This window comes from Schistocerca piceifrons, chromosome 1, assembly GCF_021461385.2.
Source record: "Schistocerca piceifrons isolate TAMUIC-IGC-003096 chromosome 1, iqSchPice1.1, whole genome shotgun sequence".
NCBI classification, from domain to species: domain Eukaryota; kingdom Metazoa; phylum Arthropoda; class Insecta; order Orthoptera; family Acrididae; genus Schistocerca; species Schistocerca piceifrons.
In genome coordinates this window covers 882,529,729-882,548,247 of record NC_060138.1, presented here as the reverse complement: position 1 = coordinate 882,548,247, position 18,519 = coordinate 882,529,729, and the positions used below count along the sequence as shown (strand labels likewise).

Here is an 18,519-nt window from a genome sequence, read left to right as displayed (position 1 = left end):
GACACCGAAAGTTGCAGCCATTTTTCTCATCTGAAGGACAAGGCTTCGAATTCTGTTTGTGTAATTGTTCTGATTTTCCCGTCTGTGCTGTACACCAGTGTGTGCCACGAGAAGTGGGGAAAATAACATTCCTGACTCCAACAGTAGCAAATATAAACTAAGCCCATTCACTGTTTCAGAAAGTTGATGAACATCAAAGTAATAAAGTTTTCTCTCTCTCTTGCAGTGCCTTCAAACAAGCTGCTTGAACTCGAAAAGAGGTGAGCATCCTGTTTTGAGATACAGAGATATTTTTTTCGACTTCCAAATATCATCGTTTTCGTTTGTGAAATCAGCTGATATCGGTTTCAGGATCTGTTTCCCGCAAAAGCAGGTGAAGTGTCTCAGGGAAGTTTCACAAGTGTATAGCGATCTGTTTTTAGAGTCTGTGTTCAAGTGTGGCGATATACATCGCAAAACTGAAGCTAACTACTGAACATCGATCTTTTTGATAGTGCGTTTAGAGACACATTCAGTTGGCTTTAGTAACTCATGAAGCATCTAACATTCGAAGACAAGGGCATTTCCTACAAAGCCCACGAAGTGTTTCTGGGATGGTTTCACAACTGAGTCACGATCTTGTTCTAATGTGTGACGGTGATGTTATTCCTCAGAATAAAACGTGTAATTGTTTAAATATTCTCAGTTCACCTGTAAAGCTCTCTCTCTCTCTCTCTTTTTGTGCAGTGGCATATTCAGTTCCTGTGATACCTTCAAGTTATGTATGTGACAATATTCCACAACACCAGATGTAATAACTACTGAAGCAGTTCGTGTTCAACGGTAAAGGGCATCCATGCGACGGAGATGGGAGGGGAGGAAGGCCTCGGGTCTTTCCAGCACAACAGGAAATGCTTTGCGGTTGCCGCATGACCGTGCTGTAAGCTGGCGTGGAGACTTGGGGCAGAGAGCTCGGCGTGTTGCCTCTCTTCCAGCGGGGCGCGGGGACTCTGGGGGTGGCCTTCTGTGTGGTCCAGTGAACAGTGGGCAGCGGGTGCTGCGTGCTTCACGATCGAAATAATTTTACCAGGGTACTTACGTGTGATGAGTGTTTCATGTCGATGTTCCTTGTGTGATTGGAATAAAAGAAAAAGCAGTCGATGTAATTACTTCTTACAGAACCTGCAACTTCTCAAACAGCAGTGAATGATGAGCAAGAGAAATCCAACCCCTGCAAACTGAATTTTTTATAAATATACCCTTGAATTTCCTGTCGTGAGATCCTTCCTCTCCACCACAGAGCCGCCAGTTTACAGGTAGGAGAGGTTAGGTTGAGAGAGGAGGGGCAGGGTTGGGAAGGTTTGCCAGATGGGAAGGGGTTAATTAATTGATCAGTTCAATTAAGTAGTCAATCAAATTGATAAGAGTGGGAGGGGGCTATTCGAATAACACAGACCTGAAAGTGTACCTGTATCAACGAGAGGGAGGGGAGTGGGTTGGAAGTTTCCTGAGGGGGTTTCCAGAGGAGGGAGAGGGGGAGTGGTGGGGGAGTGGAAGGTTAAGGACCTGTCAATCAAAAGGAAGGATTATCCGTGGGGGAGTGGTAGGTTAAGGACCTGTCAATCAAAAGGAAGGATTATCCCCCACGGGTCATTACCTGTCAATCAAAAGAGAACAATAGGCTTGCCTCTGAGGGAACACTTGCCCCTGGTGTAGGCATCCCGCACTGACAAACCCCATGATGTTCTTGTTGCCCCATTACTGTAAAATGCATTGGCCACATTTACGTAAATAGTAAGGAGAGGAAAAGATTCCCATATCGCAGCAAGCATAAATTTTTAAAATTCAGCACCGATAATTATTATTTAACAGCAGTTCAATCATCATGAATAGGCAGCAAGCCTCCAAGTATCGAATGGCATACAGAGCCGCGAGCGCGAGACAAGACAAGAGCTAAGCAACAAGATCAAAAAGACAAGAGATAAGAAAAAAATAAAATATTATGTTTCCTTTATATAGTAGTTCATGGAATCTTTATATCACCGAGAAATTTAAAGTTTCAGTGCACTACTTGTGATAAATATTCCTTGTTAAGCGTTTTACCTCTAATTAGAGACTTCACACAGCCTCTGGAAGGCTGAAGGCACGTGTGAAGTGATCCTACCTTCAGACAACCAATAGCAACAATCTTTCTGTAATGCAGATTGTGAAAAGTCTCATCTTTTCCAAAGGAATTCAGCCCACTGACAATTAGTAACAAATATAATTTTCTTTATACAACAGTATTTATTTCGTCAACAGTATACAACAGTTTTTAAAATCACTTTTACATATCATAAGAGCAAATTACTGTGTATAAGAACACTATTGTCAAGTCTTTCCGCTTTAGTTCATTTCTTTCTTATTACACATTTATTTAATTGAGTTATTATCTGTTTAAGTATTCACTATTTGGAATTACTTTGACTAATGCGTTAAAAGTTTGACAAAGCCTTAAGTTACATGCTACTTGTGTGACTTCTAATGCTACCGCACTGGAAGGACAATGTAAAAAATTTGTTATCTATGCCCAGGAAATTCAATCTTCAACTTTCCTGTCTGCGTTACGTCCACGGAAATCTGAGCAAAAACCCAAACAGAGTTATCGATATTATTCTTCACATTTACTTTCAATGATTTTCATATAGTTTTGTTTGCTAAGGTAACTCCGTTCAGTGATAAATTAATTTTGCATTCGCTTCTTAGTTTTTATATTAAACGGAATTGCTTATATATATCGAATGCAGTTAAGAGGCTGCATAGATAAGAGTTCATTAACGTTCTCAGATGAATCAGTTATGTATAGTTATCGGTTGAAATTGTCGTATTTACAGTTTATGAGTTTTGAATGTAATTTGACTCTATACAATGCAAAATCTTCTCCGTCGGATCGGTGGCACTGGTCGTTGAACTGGGATGGCATCATGACGTCACCAGAGCCTGTGATGACGTTCGTATGAGCGATCAGCTGATGCCGACGGCGGGTTCCCTCTCGTCTGCAGTTGGCCCAAAGTTATGTGCATGACCACAGTCAGCAAAGAACTGACATCAGACTCGTTCCCAGTGCGACATGAAATGAAAGCGTCAGTAAGCACTATTCCAGTCCACATGTTACAACAAAATTATTCACAAAAAATTTTTATGTCTTGATGGAATAACTACGTTATTGTATTTGATATTTTTATCTGTGTATGATGCTTTTATTGTATTCGTGTTTCATGTGTATAAACAATGAAAAATAAATTTTTCCTAAATGTTATTGATTTGTGTGTGTTGCATGTTACCCTATCGTCTACAGGTCCAAGCTTCATACATTTCCATTTAAGTTATATGCACGTTTTAGTGTCCTTGTACAATATGGTCTTTTCCACAACAGTTTATATTAAGCTTTCGTCCCTTGGGTACCGCGTTCTCCATGCCGAAGTAACAGCTGATTCGGTGTCACTTGGATTGCTGCGCCGGAACGCTTCGTGTGCGATGTTTACCGCATGTTGCCAATATAGAATTTTACAAACACAACTGTTTCGGACGCTGTTCACGAGACTTATTCCACAGTTTTCAAGTTCTCAATGGATTACGCTTTTGCTTCGCTAAATAGTTCAGTCGCACTTTTAAACAGAAGTTTGTTTCTATGAACTAATCTCACAGCGTCCTTCGCGATGAGAATACCGTTCGCACTCGTCGGAGTGACTATAAAACTTAACACTATAGTGAGCGTCCGCTAGTTTAAATTATGCAATCGGAAGCACTAACATTGTTATTTGGTCCGTTAGTCAAAATGGTTCAAATGGCTCTGAGCACTATGGGACTTAACTACTGTGGTCATCAGTCCCCTAGAACTTAGAACTAATTAAACCTAACCAACCTAAGGACATCACACACATCCATGCCCGAGGCAGGATTCGAACCTGCGACCGCAGCGGTCGCGCGGTTCCAGACTGTAGCGCCTGGAACCGCTCGGCCACTCCGGCCGGCGGTCCGTTAGTCAATTCACTGTAATATCATACACTTCTGTCTCTTAAACACTATTCATATGAGTAATTTTGTCACAAGTTTTCCATCTGAATTATTCTAGTGACAAGTACAGCGTTAATGCCTCACGTAGATACTACAAACAGTGGTTTTATAGCTAATTTCACCTTTTCTTTTGACCCTGCGGCCACGTATTTATTTATTAAGCTACACCATCTCTGCTACACCATCTATGAGCGGAGATCGATGGTGGAATCACGACCCCTGTAAAACTTCTTTCATATCTGTCTGCTATTATGTAAATTAGACTTTAATTAGCTACAGAAATACATGTCCCTCTTTGATGTTATTCTTTTATACATATTGTCCTCTTCTAGTAGACAACGAAAACTACTTCTCTGGAACCAAGGTGCCATAGGGAATCTTAGCCAGTAGTCCTGTACTCTCTGTTACACTCCAAGTCTTACAAGCTAGTATATTAGTATCAGGAAAAGCTTCAAGGCCAGCATAATCTGCATGACTGCCCCATTACTGCATTACAACAGATTTCTCCTCGATCTGAGGTTCAAGTTGACTTAACGAAATACCAATATAAAAATTACTACTCTTAGCAGCGTACAATTGATTACCATCAGGTACTTCATAATCTGTCTCAATATTGCCAAATGGCCAGATATCACTCTTTAAATCAGAAACGAAAGATTTCTTAGGTTTATAATATCTAGCAAATCTAAATCGTGTTTTACTAGTAAGTCTCCTCCATTAACATTCTTTGTAGCGTATCTAAATACTGGAATACCACCATCAGGCATAGCTGGTCTATCAGGAATTGAAATATATACATTCCCTATGGGACCTTGGTTCCAGAGAAGCAGCTTTTTGTCTCCTAGAAGAAAGAAGCTCCTCAACTCTGACGAGTATTTGTTTATTTGGGCTAAAGTAGGCAATAACAATTGTAAGATTAAGATTGTAGGTGACTGTATGTTGCATAATAGGCAATAAATGGCGTTGCATGTATAAACTGTTTTATTTACGACCTTGAACCCAATAAAATACTACACACTGATCTTGCCAAAAGCCGAGAAGCGATTCCTCTTAGAGTTGTAGCTCTCTGGGGCACTCTGGGATTACCGCTGCAATGCCTGTTCGACGTTATCATCGTCGTCGCCTTCGGCGGTATATTCCTGTGTATAGGTCATTGAAAGCAATAAACATTAACCTTGCTGGGCAGTTCAATAAACAGTTGTTTGTTGGTGGTCCAAGTGCTTTTCGTGGACTCAAAATCCAGTTTACCTACGATGTTTCAGTTGTCTTTGGAGGCAGTTGACCTTGGCTGTTGTATGGGACAGTCATGCAGATTATGGTGGCCTTGAAGCTTTCCCTGGTGCTAATATACTAGCTTGGAAGACGTAGAGTATAACCCTGCAAAACTTCTTTCATATCTGTCTGCTATTGTGTAAATTAATGAGTTACAGAAGTACATTTCTCTATTTGATGTTATTCTTTTATACATATTGTCCTCTTTTTACTAGTGCCTGTCATATTGGCTGACCCTAACTAAGGAAATATAGAAAAAAATGGAAGGCAATACCTACATCTAGAATTCATATTTTAAATTATAAAAATTACTTTACAGATTATTTTTTATATCAAACTTATTCCTCTCAGTGGCTACAGTGTCAGGTAGTTCCCTATTCAGAAATTGGTTGTCACAGCTGATCTGTGGTCGGGTTCTACTAATAGAATTACTTATTTTTAAAACTTAACGCTACATATACTTGACTACTAATCGTCCATATACATATAATCACACATAATTTTACTCAGGATGTATTCTGGGTTTGTCCTATCATTAATTGCTTTCGTAGTTAAGCTGAGGAACTGAAACAATATTGATGTATGTATATTTTTACTTTCCACTATGAAATATTTGTATTTTCTCATCGAGGTTTTCTGGACGTGTGTGGACCATCCAACACTAGTTGCACGCTATCATCTAGCTTAGCTCCCGTAAGTAGGGGGAGAGCTGTATGATGACAAAGATGATTTACATTCCACTCTAACATTCTATTTATCTCTCGCCTTACGACATCCCTCTTGATCTTCGGAACTGCATAGTTTGAGTGACAGTAAGTCTAGTAGGGAACCACATCCATGTGGTAAATATATCCTCTGATTATTCCTCACTTTTTTGAAAACACATTTACATATTGTGCAAGAAGTTCGAAAAGCTGCGCCCGTCGCTGTGTATCTACACACTCGGTTTGTCAACCTTATCCTGAGTATCAGTTTGGTACATTTCGCACCATTTTTCGTGTAACATTCACTGGTTTGGTATTCAAGATACTGGTCATTAAACTGGAATATTTTAGGTTTCGCTTGTTTAGTTTTCTGTTCATTACTGTATTTACCATGGACTAACTGTTTATATTAAATCGATAGCCTCTTCATTACCTTTTTTCCGCAAAATACATATACCATGCAAAAAGTCTCGTTTGGCACCTCTTTCTCCGAGGAATTCCGAACTCAGGAGACAGACTACAGATAAATTTTTGATTACTAGGAATTTGCATTCATAAGCTCCATTACTTAGAAAAACGGCGACCTGTACCTGTTCCGTAACGACCTGCGACCTGGCACCTATGGCCCCAGTTACTTTACAATTTCGCAGGGGTAGGGCTTGAATATGGTTTCCGGTTTTCAATCTATGTACAAATTCCTTATCTATTACTTCAGTACTTTCATTAGTAACAAGGATTGCCGTAATGGCTTTCAGTGCAGCTTTGACTTTTTCTTTCTGAGTTAGTTTACATTTCTTTACTTCAGTGCACAATGTCTTTTTCGTCATTCGTATATCTAAGCAATTTAATCGCTTCCGATCGGTTTACATGGACCTTTGATCTGCATACTGTCACTACTGATCTTTGCGTCATCTCTAATAAGTTCCGGCTTATTTCTCTCCCGACCTCTCTTTTTCCTGAAAAGATTTCTTTCCCTGAATACTGCTCTAACGCTTTCATCTCACCCAGGTGTTTCCCTCTCTCTTGTCATCATACTTGTCTTTCCACAAACTTCGGTGGTTTCCTTTACCAATGTGTACCTTAGTCTGATCCATTCTGCCTCTCCATTTTTCCTTTCATCTCTTGGTAACAGAGATTTTGGTTGTGATATTCAGCTCTCTTCTCTGTTTTCTGGAGTTCCCATACTTTGATTTTTGGCATTTTCTTGTTCTGTACTTTTGGCACATGAAAGTTTCTCAGCTCCGCTACTAATAGACGGTGATCACTGTCAAGGATCTCGCTAGGGATTACTCTGACATCGGTTACCGTTCTACTCCTCTCTTCATCGGTGATGACATAATCAATTACAGTGTTTTGTAAAGCATCCCAACTGTATCAATGTTATCTTATGGCTCTGTCTCTTCTCAAACCAACTGTTGATCATCACCAACCCCCTTCTCCATACAGAAGTCAAGGAGATGCTCAACTTCTATATTTCTTCTACCATATCCATGGAGTCCCATCACATTCTCATACCCTGTTCTATCTGTCCCAATCTGTGCATTTAGGTCTCCTATAATGATCACTCTCTCTTTACTAATGACTTTTTTCCGAATCTTCAAGAAATTGGTTCTTATCCTCTCGACAACATCCAGTTTGAGGTGCATACACCTGTTCTGAAGTTAGTGGTTCTTTCCCTAAATGTACAGTCATCTTTATTATTCTCTCACTAATGTACTGAACGTCAGTGACTCCTTCTAGATCTTTATTCATGATGAAACCGACATCATTCTTGATCTCTTTGTTATTTCCATACCAATAGAGTGTGTACTGTTTCCTTAATACCTTCATCTCTTTCCCTTTCCATTTTGTTTCACTCATTCCCAGTATCATTAATTTTCTCCTCTCCATAAGATCCACTAGTTCTTCACATTTTTCTGTGAGGCTGAGTATGTTGATGGTCCCAATCCGTGCTAGTCTTCTCCGGGATTTTTGCATTTTTGCAAGACCCTGTGTATCATCAGGCCGTAAACCATCATCCCTAACATGAGTCTGCTCATGCTGGTATCTTAATCGAGTTGATGACGTTCCAAGGCTCTTATGTGTCTTGAAAGCAACTACAAATAAGGTCTTTTACTGGCTTGCTAGTCCTAACGTAATTGAGGATTTTCTTTCAGGGTTAACTTCCTCAGACTTTGATAAGCCGTTATCATACTACAAGGCAGCAGCTGCACGTTTTGGTCCACCCCGGGTATTTTATTTCCCCAGTACTCATCATATCTAGTGAGCACTCCCCTATCCGCCACCTGGGGAGGCGCCCGATGGGAGCCCAGCAAACTCCACACGGGCAAAGATCAGAAACCTCGAACAAATGTACCGAATCAAGAAGCTGGAAGTTAAAGGAAGAGTAGCAGAAGAAAAGACCAAGGTATGGAAGATATTCACTCATAAATTGGAGGAGGACAATAGAGGCAATAAGAAACTGTTGTATAGGGTTATCAGAGGTAAAAGAAAACTAATAAATACCAAAGAAGCACTTGAAGATGAAAATGGAAATCTCATTAGGACAGAAGGTGACATGAGATAAGTCCTGAAAAGCCATTTTGACCACCTATTAAATAGATCAGTTGAAGAACCAAATACAGAACTGGAAATCCACACTTAAAATGAGGAAACTTCCATCACCTGGACAGAAACAGTTGAAGAACCAAATACAGTACTGGAAATCCACATTTACATTGAGGAAACTCCCATCACCTGGACGGAAACAGAGGCAGGCTTAAGATCTATACGTAAAGGAAAATCTTCTGGTGCAGATGACGTGAACGCAGCAGGCATCCAAGGCATACAATGGCTGCACCGAGTACTCAATGCCATATGGGCAGATAACAAAATACCTGCGGATTGGAGCAAGGGTGTAATAAGAAAGGTAGCAGGCAGAAACCCACCAACTATAGAGGAATAACTCTATTGTCTCATGGGCTGAAAATAATTGAGAGGATCATAGAAAAGAAACTGAGAACTATCATAGAACCACAGCTGGAGGAGGAACAATAAGGTACATATGAACAATAGATCTGATTTTTAGCACCCACATGTTGATGGAAAAGTATTGGGAGAAAGGCAAGAACTGGTCATTGTATTCCTGGATATAGAAAAAGCCTATGGTACTGTTATAAGAGATAAGACCTGGGAATGCCTGAGGAAAAAGAATGTGCCTGAAGGACTAATAAGAAAAATTCAGATCTTGTACAAATTCTCTACCAGCTGTGTATAAATTGAGGAAGGACGATCATCATGGTTTGAGATCAAGAGTGGAGTTCAGCAACGAAGTGCACTGTCCCACCAATTTACATCACTGTTATAGATACTATATAGAAGAACGTCAAGGAGAAGTCAGGTGAACTGAATGAATTTGCCTTTGCTGATGACATCATGATATGCGGTGAAACTGAAGTACCGATCAGACTCGATGAAAGGAAATCTCAGTACCAGAAATATAACCCCAACATCAGTAAGACCAAGACGGTGGTGATGGCAGTCAACAGAGATGGACAACGAGCAAGTTTAAACTAGGAGACCACCAACTAGAGTGTGTGGACAGTTTTCCTTAACTTGGAAGTGTAATCTCCAGTGGTAATTTCGTCAGAAATGAAATCCCTAACAGAGTGCAAAAAGGATCTGGATGCTACCAAAAAGTAGATCTCTTTTATGGGATGATTTGATTCCAAAACCGGCCAAACTGATGATGTTTTAATAGCTATTTCAAACCAATATTGACCTATGGTACTGAAAAATGTACCCTCACAAAAAGAGAATAATCAAGGCTGCAAGCATCAGAGATGAAATTTCTTAGATCTACCATCCAGAAGACCAAGATGTACAAGTTAAGGAATGAGGAGGTGAGGAAAGAAGCCAGAATAAAGACATCCCTATTAGATCGAATTGGCGCATCTAGACTTTGATGGTACACGCATGAGATGAGAATGGAGTCAACTAGAACAGCCAAAATAAATTTGGAAAGACAGGTGGGTGGGAAAAGACCTCAAGGAAGGCCTCGAACCCGATGGATGGACTTGATTAAGGTTGATCTAGTGACCGGAGGATGGACAGTGGATGATATTCTCCGTGAACAGGTGTATTTGGACAGGACGAAGTGGAAGAGGCTCATTACTAGTATGCAGGAAACTGGAACTGTTTAATGATGATGATGATGATGAGGACTGTAACTACTGTTATAATTATTGTTATTAGTATAATTAACAATATCAGTTTGTTCTGGTGTTGGTTTATTTATGTGTTTTGTGTGGCCCCCCATTCTGCTCCGCGCCCAACACCTGAGGACATAATGAGGTCGCTTTTAGTTTGTTTGTGGTTGCGTGTTGGTATGTGCTTCCTGTTGTACCTCCACTATTCGAACCATGTATCTGCTGGCTTCTCCAGCTGGTGTGGTTGTGATGCGCTTCATTATGTTGCGCATCACTGAGATTTCGTTTTATTCCAGGTGGTGATCCATCGTTTTGTTGCCAGCGAGGTGGTTGGTTATTATGCCAGTAATTTCTATTGAAATTGCGGTAACAGTTCGCATTCTGTTATGTATTTCCATTGTATCCCTGCTGAAAGCTACTCACACTCCTACGCCTCTTGTTATCGTTGTAGGACTGATTACAATTATATTTAAACTTGGAAAAATGTCCATTAGCGCCGGCCGGAGTGGCCAAGCGGTTCTAGGTGCTTCAGGCTGGAACCGCGCGACTTCTACGGTCGCAGGTTCAAATCCTGCCTTGGGCATGGATGTGTGTGATGTTCTTAGGTTAGTTAGGTTTAAGTAGTTCTAAGTTCTAGGGGACTGATGACCTCAGATGTTAATTCTCATAGTGTTCAGAGCCATTTGAACCATTTTGAACATTTTTATGTGACATGGGCTTATCACAGTTGTTGTTGTTGTTGTGGTCTTCAGTCCTGAGACTCGTTTGATGCAGCTCTCCATGCTACTCTATCCTGTGCAGGCTTCTTCATCTCCCAGTACCTACTGCAGCCTACATCCTTTTGATTCTGCTTGGTGTATTCATCTCTTGGTCTCCCTCTACGATTTTTACCCTCTACGCTGCCCTCCAGTACGAAATTGGTGATCCCCTGATGCCTGAGAACATGTCCTACCAACCGATCCCTTCTTCTAGTCAAGTTGTGCCACAAATTTTTCTTCTCTCCAATCCTATTCGATACTTCCTCATTAGTTATGTGATCTACCCATCTAATCTTCAGCATTCTTTTGTAGCACCACATTTCGAAAGCTTCTATTCTCTTCTTGTCTAAACTATTTATCGTCCACGTTTCACTTCCATACATGGCTACACTCCATACAAATACTTTCAGAAACGACTTCCTGACACACAAACCTATACTCGATGTTAACAAATTTCTCTTCTTCAGAAATGCTTTCCTTGCCATTGCCAGTCTACATTTTATATCCTCTCTACTTCGACCATCATCAGTTACTTTGCTCCCCAAATAGCAAAACTCTTTTACTACTTTAAGTGTGTCATTTCCTAATCTAATTCCCTCAGCATCACCCGACTTAATTCGACTACATTTCATTATCCTCGTTTTGCTTTAGTTGATGTTCATCTTATACCCTCCTTTCAAGACACTGTCCATTCCGTTCAACTGCTCTTCCAAGTCCTTTGCTGTCTCTGAGAGAATTACAATGTTATCGGCGAACCTCAAAGTTTTTATTTCTTCTCGATGGATTTTAATACCTACTCCGAACTTTTCTTTTGTTTCCTTTACTGCTTGCTCAATATACAGATTGAATATTGAATAGCATCGGGGAGAGGCTACAAGCCTGTCTGACTCCCTTTCATGCTTCCCTTTCATGTCCCTCGACTCTTATAACTGCCATCTGCTTTCTGTACAAGTTTTAAATAGTAATAGTAACAGTATTTTGTTTTATTTACGTGCTTTTTGAAGTAATTTTGAGAAAACCTTTCTTGCAATAATGTGGTTCGCGGCTGCACACTTCTTTCCAAAGTCTTCCTTGCATACCGGCTGAACAGTATTTGTATATAAAAGCTTTTAGAGCGGCATCTCCTTATATGAAGGATACTACATATGCAACCGTTTGCTGTTCATTTCACGATCTCGGAAGCACACCTCTAAGGGATTTTATATATACCATCGGATGAGGTGTCTTTGTCTTTTGAATGAAGATTGGCAGTTATCTGTGCTTAATTAAGCTTTCCTCCACCGATGTATTTGTAGTCTGCCGCATTACGTTATTCACGCCCGTCGAAATACTGCTCGGTGTGTTTTGTTGTTGTGCATATTCTCTGTTCGGCGAACCCATCTGGTTATTGCCGTAACACGTATATCTTTCCTTAGAAGCTGGAAGGTTACCCTGGTTTAAACTGTTAATGTCCTGCACCTCCTTCTGCAATTTTTTTACTTTACCTAACATTTGTTGAAATTTACAATTAAAATTCTCTACTTTATCAATAGAATCACATGCTAATTGAGCACCTGCCTGTTGTATTACCAATGGTAATTCATTATTCAATTTTTCCACGATCTGTGCATCCTTTTCTGCTAACCATTGATTGAATTCCGTAACTATTTTCTCTTTTTGGCTAAAGAAATGCCTCTGAATCTATTCTGCACTACGTAGTGATAAGTTCTGAATTTGTTCTGAAATTTGACTAACTGTTTTCTCTACCAATCTGTGTTACCTCTCCAAGTAATTTTAGTAGTCTTCTTTAAATTGACAGAATTGTTGCCTAAGCTCATCGAGCTGAGATTTGAACTGTTCAGAAAATTTATCGAGTGTCTTCACGATCAACTCTGGCTATTGTTCTGCGAACGATTTTAACATGGCTTCGATTTGCTCATCATGGGCTTTAGCCTGTTCTATCTGCTTTTCAGAAAATGTTTTCAATGTTCTATCAATTAATTCTGCCTGGTTCTCAAAAAATTTTTTCAAAGTTTAATCAGATCGTTCAAACTGCTGGTTCGCATGCTTACTCACATGTTCCTGAATCCTAAGAAGTAATTCTTCAAAGAGATATACTACAGGTGGGCTTATTGTCCTGTCCTGAGTGCCCATTTCGGAAATTAAATCTGGCTTCTCCCTAATGTGAATGCAACACCTAAACCGCTGATAGATTTTGAATAGATCACAGTTCTGCTTCTAAATTTAAATCTGAACGTAGGAGTTATACCAACAGGCTACTCATCACTCAGGAGGGAGGTAGGCTGCACGACGTCCGACAAGTCTGAGTCGCAAACACTTGCATGCCATGAACGCTATAGAGAACTTTGAATGCAACAGAACCAATAAAACGGTTGTCCGTGATGCGGTCGATGATACATGGTTAATTAACGTAGTAGGTTACACACTGGCTCTACAAATGCCGAACGTATGGTATTAAAAGCGAAACTGTTCATAGTCCAAAGTTCGTCGTTTCTTTTGACCGGCTATCTACGATGAAACTCTGTGAAGTATAAAACACACACACTGAGAAACACAAATCTGTGAATATTCTTCTGCACATTCTTCTGCTGTCTGTAAATAAACATTAAATTCTACTTCCAAGCTCAAGGGTCGAGCCAGTAACATGAATCATGTTAGGGCGTTGTGTGCTTGAAACTTAATTGCTGATTAGATGAGTAGGAACAGGAAACCAGGGTTTTGAAACCAGCTTCAAGTTGACCGCAAATAACTTGTTGTCCAAAGCAGACAGATTTACAGTCAGCAAGCAGTTTTATGAACGTGTAGTCTCAAGGAACTGCTAGTGAAGAACCACTCTTACCTGCAGTTACATGCTCCGAGTTAATTAGATTTGCAATGAGGTGACCGCGACCACACGAACAACCAGTTAATAAAACATCGACAGTTCACACCACGTCACAAGGACGCAACTCAACCAGTATTTCCGCATGTCGTTGTCATGTCGAACGGCTTCGTAAACGTTTCCAGTCTTCCATTTTCTGCGGAGGAGATTCACGAAGAAGGATCGAGACATAGTAGAGGAGAGACACTAATCCCACTGTTTGGCCGTTGAAGCGTAGTACGCGTACGTAGCTTGTCAGTGTTGCTATCGGTCAGAAGAATTGTTTGATGCAACTCTTCACGCTGCCCAGCCTGATACTAGTCTTTTAATATCTCTATAACAGCTGCGAACTTTATCCGTTTGAACCTTGCTCTTCCTACCCTACTTTTGCAACTGACACGTCCCTCCATTATCGAATTAACTATTTGACGATGCCGCAGCACTTCTCTCACTAAACTATCCCTTCTTCTAGTGAAGCTGTGCAATGAAGTCCCCCGCCCCCCCCCCACACACCCCCCCCCCACCTCCCACCACTCCTCGCCCAGTCTGATTCAGTCCCACTTCATTACTTAATCAATCTACCTAGCTAATTCTAGCAATATCTCCATGTCCGTATTAGTTATCATCCACGTTTTACCGCCATGTAAGGTTACACGCCAAAGAAATATTTTCAGACTTTTTAGGGTCTGCGGCGGAGCCGGGTCGGTCGGTCGTTCTCTCGTCTCCTTACTCTATCTCAGTCATTCTCATCGAATAGTTCACCTACCTCTATATTTCCTCCGACGTTCCTTCACTGTGCAGTAGTAGATACACGCTAGGCAGTGTAAAGCATCGTTGATGAAACCACTACCTAACACCTACCACATAGAGGCTGCGTAACTCAAGTTGCAAATCAGTTCCTGTAAGCTCATTTTCACAAATTTCGGGCGGTAGGAGAATGCAGTTTAATTGCGGTAAGCACTTGAAAATTCTATTAACGTCTTTGTATTCAGAAGAAAGCACATGGAATGGCTATCCAGTCCGTATTTAATGATGCAGATGCTTTATCATTCCAAGTTCACTGTTTATGCAACATATTTCACGCGTAAAAATGCAGCCAGAATTTCTGCAATTCCGACCCGATTAATTTTGCGATCTAACAGTCACTGACCCACCAGCATTAGCGAGTGTAACTTTCGGTTGTTTCAATTGTCTTCTATGTCAGAAGTGCTCACCAAAGGATTCCCAAAAGGACGCGGAACATGCCACGCGGAATTGTCTCTACGACCCAAAGATCACATGCTTAAAAAACTTCAACTAATTAATTCCGAATCATCACACTGCCCTCAAAATGTTGTAACTTAAGCCGCTTTAGTAACGACACGTTCTATCTGAAATGATTTCACTAGCTCTTCGTTTTACATACTATTTTCGCGGAGACATCTAGCCTGGTGTTACTCGGATGCAGGTTAGCGAGCGACTCTCTCGACGCTCCTCTCCTCTCTGCCTGTCTACCTACCTGCGTGCGGGAACCGCTTAATTCTGATTGGCTATTGATCTGAATGACCAATCAGAATTATCCTTCCAGATCATTCTCGCGGCAAAACCTGCCTTAGCCAACCACTAATCAGATAGTCATTTACGTCATTACAATTTCAACTTCCAATATATTTTTTAATAAAATTAAACGAAATGCAAAATATTCTTGAAATTAATATAGAAACTTTTTCCGCTTCAGATTTTTATTCTGGCTACTCTCTTACAAAAGCAAGCACACATCGACATACGTCATCAGCATCGTGGCTGCAACACAATTTTCCCACGGTTCACTTTTATAAAGTTTTACATAAAACGACATTAAGTTTTAACGTATGTCCCGTATACACTCTCTCATTCATTTGCATGTATTCACACAAAAAAATAATAAGCAAATAATAATTCTGAATGATTTTTATACTACTTGATGTAGAGTAATTAAAGTTTTGAAAAGAAAATTCCAGTTAAGTGATTTTATATATTGTGAGCTTTGTTAGGACTTCAGATGGTAATAAAAGACATTTGGTTATTGTTCCTAACTGAGTTTTGAAACATAAGTGTAGGTTCTAGGACATTTAAGTAATTTTCTCAATCTATAGTAGATAAAAATCTGAAATTTTGACACGATCCCTTCCTTAATAACAAAAGATTGCTTAGCAAGTTTGGACAAAATCTGATGGTAATTATTATGGTTCATTTAGATTTGTAGGGGGTATGAATTTTCGTACCGACTCAATGTTACTTGAGACCGTTCTCACACCTGGTAACGTCAGCTGCGCTGTGAGTCAGAGTGAAGAAAAAACAAAATCATCCTGAAGCCACCTTGCTACACGGCTGAAAGCCTTACTGCATCGAATGTTATCTCGTAATAACTTGCTACGTTACAGGTGACGTACCTCAACCGTTAAAAACAGAACCGTTATCGGGTCACTTTCCTGTCAGTTGTCCGTGCGATTGTTAAAAATAATTTTTCTTAGGAACGGGTAGACGTATCAGATTGAATTTTACGTCGCATACTAAGGACTACGGTCCCTTGAGAAAGTTGTTAAATTGTAGTTCTACCACACGAAAAAATATTTCGTTTGTCATTTGTTATCCGACTTTAAACAAAAATAAAAACATTCTCGAAAGTCTTGAAATTCGCGGGAGCGATATCTTGCCAGAATGGATGTCGATAACAGGCAAAAATCGCCCATATTCTCGATTCCCAGGACGGATGAACTGACTATATACATAATTAAGTTTGTACGGAACCCTCTGAGCTCGAGTGCTAATCGCAAATTTTATTTTTTGTCTCACATGTCTTCTACGTAATTTGGTGCTGTTCACCACAAGTACTTCCGTGGCACAATCCGATTTATCTCAGAGTAGCACGTACATTCAAAGTCCTCGACTATTTGTTGGATATACTTCTGTCGCTGTCTTCTCCTACAGGTTTTATCCTTTACAGCTCCCTTTAGCGCCATTGAAGTTATGCCCTTATGTCTGAAACCTGTCGTATCATCCTGTCTCTTCTTCCAATCAGTATTTTACATATATTCTGTTCCTGACCATTCTGCAAAAGACCTCCTCAATTCTTATATTATCAGTCGGTAACACCACATCTCGAACGCTTCGATTTTCTTCTTTGCCGTCTTTCCGAGAATCCATGATTCACTTCCACAGAATGCTCTTGTTCACATTATATTCACAACAAATCTTCGTCAAAATTAAGGCCTTCGTTGACTACTGGGAGACTTCCTTTAATGAGGAATGCCCTTCCTGCTTGTGCTAGTCTGCGTTTTATATCCTCCAAACTTCATCCGTCAAATTTTGTATTGCTTCCAAGGAAGCAAAATTCATTCAGAATGAGATTTCCACTCTGCAGCGGAGTGTGCGCTGATATGAAACTTCCTGGCAGATTAAAACTGTGTGCCCGACCGAGACTCGAACTCAGGACCTTTGCCTTTCGCGGGCAAGTGCTCTACCAATTCTGGAAACATCCCCTATGCTGTGGCTAAGCCATGTCTCCGCAATATCCTTTCTTTCAGGAGTGCTAGCTCTGCAGGGTTCGCAGGAGAGCTTCTGTAAAGTTTGGAAGGTAGGAGACGAGGTACTGGCAGAAGTAAAGCTGTGAGTAGCGGGCGTGAGTCGTGCTTCGGTAGCTCAGTTGGTAGAGCACTTGCCCGCGAAAGGCAAAGGTCCCGAGTTCGAGTCTCGGCCGGGCACACAGTTTTAATCTGTCAGGAAGTTTCAAAATTCATTCAGTTGGTCTAGTATGTGTTCCACAATTTTAATTGTCAAGTTTGTTGCTAACTTCATTTCTCCTACTCCTCATTACTTTCGTCCATCTTCCGTTTACTCGCAGTCTATATTCTGTTCTGAGTAGTGTGTTCATTGCATTTAGCACGTTCTGCAATTATTTCTCGCTTTCACTGATGAAAGGCACATCATCAGCGAATTTATTATATTTATGCTCTCACACAGAACTTTAATCTCACTTCTGAACCTCATTTTTGTATCCGTCAACTTTTACTCGTTGTACAGGTTGACTAGCGAAGGAGAAAGACTGCATCCCTACTTTACACCTCTTTTATCTCACAAGATCTCTCTTGCTCTTCCACTTTCTTATTCTCTCTTTGTTGTTGTACATATAAAATTTCGCCCGTATTTCGCTATGGTGTATACATCGTTTTATGATATCTGAACACTAAAATAAGACGACTATTCTCGTACACATAGCCGGCCGCGGTGGTCTAGTAGTTCTAGGCGCGCAGTCCGGAACCGCGAGACTGCTACGGTCGCAGGTTCGAATCCTGCCTCGGGCATGGATGTGTGTGATGTCCTTAGGTTAGTTAGGTTTAATTAGTTCTAAGTTCTAGGCGACTGATGACCTCAGCAGTTAAGTCGCATAGTGCACAGAGCCTATTCTCGTACACACCTAAAACACCGATTACAAAGGACTTTCCACTGCTGCACAGTAGATGTGACTGCGTTAAGACTGCAAATCAAAGACCACCACTTTTCAGGGGCAGGAATGACGAGAATTCCGGCAACTTTTGCTACCGGGCCACCAATATTGCATACCCTTGAGTTCTCGATAATGAATCCGAAATAGCAATAATAATAAATTAAGTCCGTCACAGCCAAGTAGATGTAGATTATAAACAGTTTATTATTCAATCTACACAGCACAACTATTGCGAACA

The 18,519-nt window shown here is 40.5% G+C and overlaps 1 non-coding gene across 1 annotated transcript; it reads left to right on the top strand.

Moving 5' to 3' along the window:
- Positions 1-17,464: 17,464 nt before the first annotated feature.
- Positions 17,465-17,539, top strand: Trnas-cga. Its single transcript has one exon. It is a non-coding gene; the product is annotated as a tRNA-Ser (tRNA).
- The last annotated feature ends 980 nt before the right edge of the window (positions 17,540-18,519 follow it).